Raw genomic sequence first — 6,406 nt, 5'->3', positions numbered from 1 at the left:
TCAGAAACTTAATGGCGTGCCTTTCAGTCAAAAACTACTATGGCTTTTCAGTCTGAGCAGATAAATTGCACTTCGTAACAATATGAAATGATGTGGTCTGATTAGAGTTTCTATTGTTCTTTGGGATAAAATATTTTACGTGAATGTAAAGCCAAGATTTCTGCTGGCATGACTTTATTGACTTCTGTAGAAAAATGAAATACTCATGTAACATCCACAGTGCATTATTGTTCCTGTGCTGTTATAGTAAATAAATTTTATAAGCTTCTGTAAATTAGATGTGCCAGATCAGATTCCAGACCCGATGGAAACGGAATTGTCAATGAAGTGAGGCATTAAGAATATTTTGCTTTGGAGGAGACACTTCTGAATGAACCTTTTAGCACTTTATGGTTTTGAAGGGGTTTACTACTCCATTATTCTCACTGCCCCTGTCTTCTTCCCAATATATTGCTCTTAAAGACTGCTGGTCCATTCCCTTTAGTTTCATTCCTGTGTACCCTAGATTTGTTTTTATATTCTTGCTACAGCCATTGCTCTGGTGTTTCATAGCAACCCTGCAGACCCAAGCCCAGAGGTCCTGCAACACAAGTCCTTGCTACCTGCCAACAGGATTAATGTGAGGAACTTCCCTGAAACCTCTCTGAATACATGCCTCACTGAGCAATATGTCCCTCAACATTTTAGGATGGGATTTTCTTCTTCCTTTTTTTTTTTATTTCCAACTCCTCTCATTTCTTAAAGCAAAACATTGCAGAAAAGACATTCAAGTGGATAATTAAAGCGTGGTTTCCTTGAGGGTTTTATTTTTGGGGGGTGGTGGAAATCTCTCTGAGGCAGATATACTCATGCATAGCTGCTTGGCTCAGTCTCTTCCTTTGAAACAGTTTTGGTTTGTTTGTCTGACTAAAAAACCAGTTTTTTAGTTTTCTTTGTTTACTTTTCCAGCCTGCAGAATGCCATGATTGGGGGTGTTCACTGCTCAGAGAGGTCAGAAGTTCTTTGTGGTGTTTTGAATCCCATGTAACTGCACAGGGGGAGGCCTGAAATATTTTTGACGTGTGTGTGGGCTTGCCAGTACAGTTCTACCCTGTCCATGCTGCTGGACTAATAATTAAGGTCACAAATATTATACAGAAACTGTCGATGTCTGGTTTTTTTTGCTTCTTGTTGAGTTATCAAGATGCCAACAGGGTTTTCCTTTGCAGGACTAGCTCATTTTATAGAACAGGAGACATTTTCAGTGTAATATTTGCAATATTACATTTCACTACTACAATACTGCCTGACACTGGGGACCCAAGCAAAAGTACTGGATGGAAAAGTGCAAGCTGCTGCACTTTGAACTAAAGCTGTGCATACTGGCATGGGGGAGCATGTAGTTCACATCACCCGTGGAACATGTTACATATAGATCACATTAAACCAGACTGCAGAATTGGAGATGTTTAAATCAGCATTGTAAAATTGCAAATAAGTGTAAAAACGAGGAAAACACCCTACATTAACAAAATATTGAGTTGTTACTTGGATACGTGTAGAAATCTTTCCTACAGAAATAGATTCTGTATCCCTGTCCGTTTCTGTAATGGTGGGAGGTGTTTTAAAAGAAGCTATTTTCACACTGTACGTAACAACATGGTTGGAAGTACGACTACCGCAAATTCTTTCATTTCTGAGTGCGAAGATCCCCAGAGGCATCAGGGACTGCTACTGCCACCCATGTTGTTTGTCACCTGAGGGTTGAGGTTTTTTCATTTTATGTATCCTGCCTATCTGCTGTGTAAGCCATCAGTCCCTAAGAAACTACATGGAGTTTCGATCTCAGATTGCATATTTGCACGTAGTTTCTGCTTACTATGAACAACTTCAGATGAAATATTACTTAATTGTTCAGTAATCGTATGCAATTTTACGACCAATTAATTCCTCTTTGAGTGACTTTAATTACTTTGGTGAATATTGAGGCATGGTACAATATGTTCCTCCCATGAGAACGTTTAGCTGTTCTTAAGTCACAGGCTGTTGGGAATACAACAAAGCATCTGACAGAATAAGGTTTTCATAAAAAAACCCCAAAACCAACAACAAACCCCTCAAACACCCCTCATAAAGTCTAAAGACTTTTTAAAGGGAAACTTCAATGTTGGTTGAACATTACTGATCATTTGTGCAGCTGGATAAACACAATTCCTTTACAAGTGTGGTAGGCAGAAGTGTGAGGGTACTTGAAAAAACCGTGACTTGATACTGAATTTTCCTTAACTGAGCTTTCTCAGAACAATGTGGGTTAACAGCTCGTGAGGTGACCACATGGGCAAAAAAAAATATATAGCAGAGAAAGACAGAAATCAGAACTGAGAGGAATGTGTGTTTTTTAAAAGCCACTGTGGTCATCTCCAAATCTTGCCAGTCAAGAACTGTTCCTGGTAGTATAAACCAGATTTAACCATAACATTTACTTGCTGCAATCAGTAGCTGTAAGTATTGGTACCTCTGAAAAGAAGGGATTATATTTTCTTCTTTCTTCAGAATCTGTTTTTTGTACTGAATGGGGAGTGGATCCTTAGTGGAGCACGGGTACCCCCACCTCTGGCTTACCCGTGACCTCTGCCAGCGGTGACCAAAAGCTGTGGACCTCAAGCACCCTCTGAAGTCCTGCATGAGGTACGCCCGAGTGCATGCCTGCAGTGTGAAAACCCCGACTGTGGGCAGCACTCAGAGCTGTCGTCAGCAACCGCTCCCTTAGGACTTCTTCAGGCAAGCTCCACAGGCACAGGGAAGACAGGCACGCTTTCCCTGCCTGTGCTGTAGAGGTAATGCAGATGAGTGAGCATGTTTCAGGCCAACACCTTCCACAGGCAATTCAGGATGAGCTGCAAAGGCGTGCAACTCAGACTAATGAGAGGATGCATACAGGAGTGTCAGACTTACTGTCTAGTCTTGGAAAAATCAGAATATAATTAATTTATTTTATTTTTTCTTTTCTTTTTTTCCAGTCAGAAACAATTTTTGTAATAAACATGGGAATTATTGCTTAAAATCAAGCAATAATATCTAATATTTGTATGTCTCAGTAGAAGTTCTCTGTTGGCCATGTTAATATATTTATTTTAATCTAGCACAGTAAAACACGGAATTGCAATTCCAATGAGTATGAGAAGGCCCCATCTGGAGCAGTTGGTTTTGTACCCTCAAAGGAGAAGCTGCAGAAAGGAAAGGGGAAAAACAGGAGTAAATGATAGTTTCTGTACTGATTCACCGATCTGTTTGCCATCAAATCTAGTGTTGTGGTAGTGACATGGGCTTGTTGCAGCTAGAAGCAAGGAATGCAGAAAATAAGGGGGTTTGACCCTAATGCTTGAAATACTAAGAGGTTTAGTGTTTTGAGTAAGGCGATAATCCAAAGCCTATAAAGGCAGAAGAAAAACAGCCTTTGGCTTCAGTGGGCATTGCATCAGGCCTTCAGATGACTAGCAATCAGCAGACTTCATTCTGTGTAATTTTGTATGAAAGAAGCGTTAGTTCTCCAACATACAGTCAGCTGAGGAGAAAGGAATAAGACTCCTAGTGTCTCTGCAACTTACCTTCCTGGTCAGCAGGCATGTCCATCACAGAGGGCAGTGGAGATGCTCTTGCCCAGCTGGTGGAAAGGCATCCAGCTGTGCTCTGCAACTGCTGCTGCCCGCTAAGCCATCACCAGAGAGAGCATTAGCAGGGACTCCATTGCCACATACCCCAGATCTGAACCCTGGCTTACATTTAAATGAGCACGGGGAAGAGTCTGAAGACTCTTCACTGACCCCAGTGAACTGGGGGGTCAGTTTTTCTAAACTGGGAGGCGAATGCTGGAAGCTCAGATTACAAGTGTCTACCCTCGTGTTTTCACAGTGTGGTGGGTCAGCAGGAGTTCAGGCTCTGCAAATACCAGGAGGTGGTTCTCGAGCAGTTAGCGCTTCAGCAGTTCCTCACACCAGTGGTCTCAGCTTGGGAGGGATTTCATAACTCATCTGAAAGCCAAAAGCTTCTTTGACTACTAATTTAATAAGGAAGAGTGAACCACTGGGTAAGTCCCTGGAAGATAGACTAAACCAGGCTAATTTGTTATATAATCCCTTTTTAATGTGGAGAATTAAGGTGACGGCAAGATGACTATGTGTTTAATTCTCCAAATAATTACTGGAGGGTATTGACATTGAAGATGGGAGAGAGTAAGTTAATTTCTGCGTGTTGTTTTCAACACGTGCCAAAGTCTTACTTCACACCAGTGAGGAAAGGCTGCAAGTTATGTGTTTCATATGCATGAAGTAACAGTTGGCACAAATCACCAAGGGGAGAAAAATAAAAACTACTAAAGCCCAGAAACCCAAACTGTCACTTGCTCACAAATTTTTGACTCTCTCTGCTGAAAATAATAAAAAGTAAATGATGGCCTCATACAGCATATTCTACCTGAATAAACCCAGGTGTCTGGTCTTCCTCAAGGCAAACAGTGTTCTGAGAAGGCAGCAACAGCCTCAGTTTTCCAACCTCCTTCTTTCCCTGTCTAGCAAAGTGCTGCCATGGGCAGTCCTAGAGTGGGATGAGAGCAGAGCAGCAGAGGATGACAGCACTTGACTCAAATGGTCCTTTCTTCCGTTGAGGCTCTCAGCCATGAAAAGCCAGTTCTTCCCCATTGTTAGGAATGGAGGTGCTGGGGCTCTTCGTGGCTGACAGCATCTGCCCTTCCTGGGACAATTCCACCTATGTGGATCAGAATAATGGAATTTACATCCTCCTTTTACCAGCACTGCTGAATTCGCCCCCAAACAGCTGGAGGTAGCTATACCTGCATCACCTGCCTCTAACTCATGTGTTTTCACATAGGCCTGGGATAGCTTTGGCATTCAGGTCATGGTTGCAAGGGATGAGACTGGACAAATTCGTATCAAGATTTAATTTTAGCATGTTTCCTATCAAATTGCTCAGGAATCATGCAAGTAGATACTTTCCTCCTATCTTGTTGATGGCTAGAATATCACTTGTAAGCCAAAGCATGCTCATTCAAATCACTCCCTTACCATATTTTTAAAGAAAGAAATTAGTTTTGTAGTTTGACATGTTTCTTGTTTTCAGACCATGTTGATTTTCTGTGTGGTTTACTCTAGGCTTCCTGCAACTGCCAGCTTATTATCCCACTTTGTGAAAATCATGCATGACTTCTGGGAACCTATCGAAAGGAGAGAACACACAGAGAAGCTGGTACCTTCTCTCTAATTATCCAAGTTGATGGTTGTTCAATTAACCTATTAACCACCTGAAATGACTTGCATCTTCACAGGTATGGTACTGCATGGTCTACCTCTCCAATGTTTAAATGGCAAATGCTACCCCTGTGTAGTGTCCCAGGCTAACTTCAGCTCTGGTCTGATGGCTCCTGAATGCAGATGGCTCCATGTATGTTGGACAGTGCCTTCAGAAGTAATGGCTGTAGGTGAATGTTCCCTCCTCCCTTATCTCATGTCTGTTCAAGGTTTATGCCTTTCAGTGAAGCACTTTAGCACACACTTAGCTCTAAGCACTTCATTTCTGTCATTTTGTTGAATAGGGATGGATTTAAGTGCCTACTCATAGTTCATGGCTTGCCAGCACTTCAACAGTTTATTTTGCAGTGACCGGATAAGATAGAAGTTAGGAGACAGCTCTGACAGTCCTGCGCCTGGGGGAATGCTTTGCTTTCTGGCAGTGATGGAAAACACCATTCAAACCTTTAATGATACTACAAAGTAGAGACTGATGGGCCCGCGGTCCAGCTGCTCACTGAGGGTGGAGGAAAGGTGCTTTACAGAAACCTAGGTCTGACCTGCAGGAAAATGGCTGAGGGAAAGATTCTCCCACTGCCTCTGGTTGTCTCTACCTGTGAAGATGCACCGTCACTGGTAGCACCACACTCTGCTGGGGCAGGACCCCCCAGAAGCACAGCAAGGAGTCAAGCCTTCATGCTGTGCCCATATCTCAATTCCCCAGCACAGATCTGGTGGAGGCAGCTGTGCCCTACCCCTTCCAGGTTCTAAACCACCATCCCCAGCCACCCACCCTTCTGGGGGTGGTGCCAAAATGAAATGGGATGTGTTGAAGTGTGGCCAGTGATAGACTCTAGTTTTTCACACCAGTTACAATGCAGATGAGTTCAGAAGGTGTACCTGCCCTGAGAGGAAGTTTTCTAGGGTAGCACATAGTAATCTGTCTCAAACTGGGACTTTTCAGAGAGTTTTGGGCTGGCATTTGGAAGTGTCCTTGGAAGCTTTACAATCATCTCATTTTGCTCAAATCAATGGGTATTAGCATTTGTATCTATGGCAATGAAGAAGGAGTTTGGCTTAGGCCTAGCTACCACTGGCTTCCCAAGGATTAAAAAAGCCAAGCT

Source organism: Eurypyga helias, unplaced genomic scaffold (genome assembly GCF_000690775.1).
Source record: "Eurypyga helias isolate BGI_N326 unplaced genomic scaffold, ASM69077v1 scaffold38250, whole genome shotgun sequence".
Lineage (NCBI taxonomy): Eukaryota > Metazoa > Chordata > Aves > Eurypygiformes > Eurypygidae > Eurypyga > Eurypyga helias.
Note: the sequence above shows the minus strand (reverse complement) of the source record.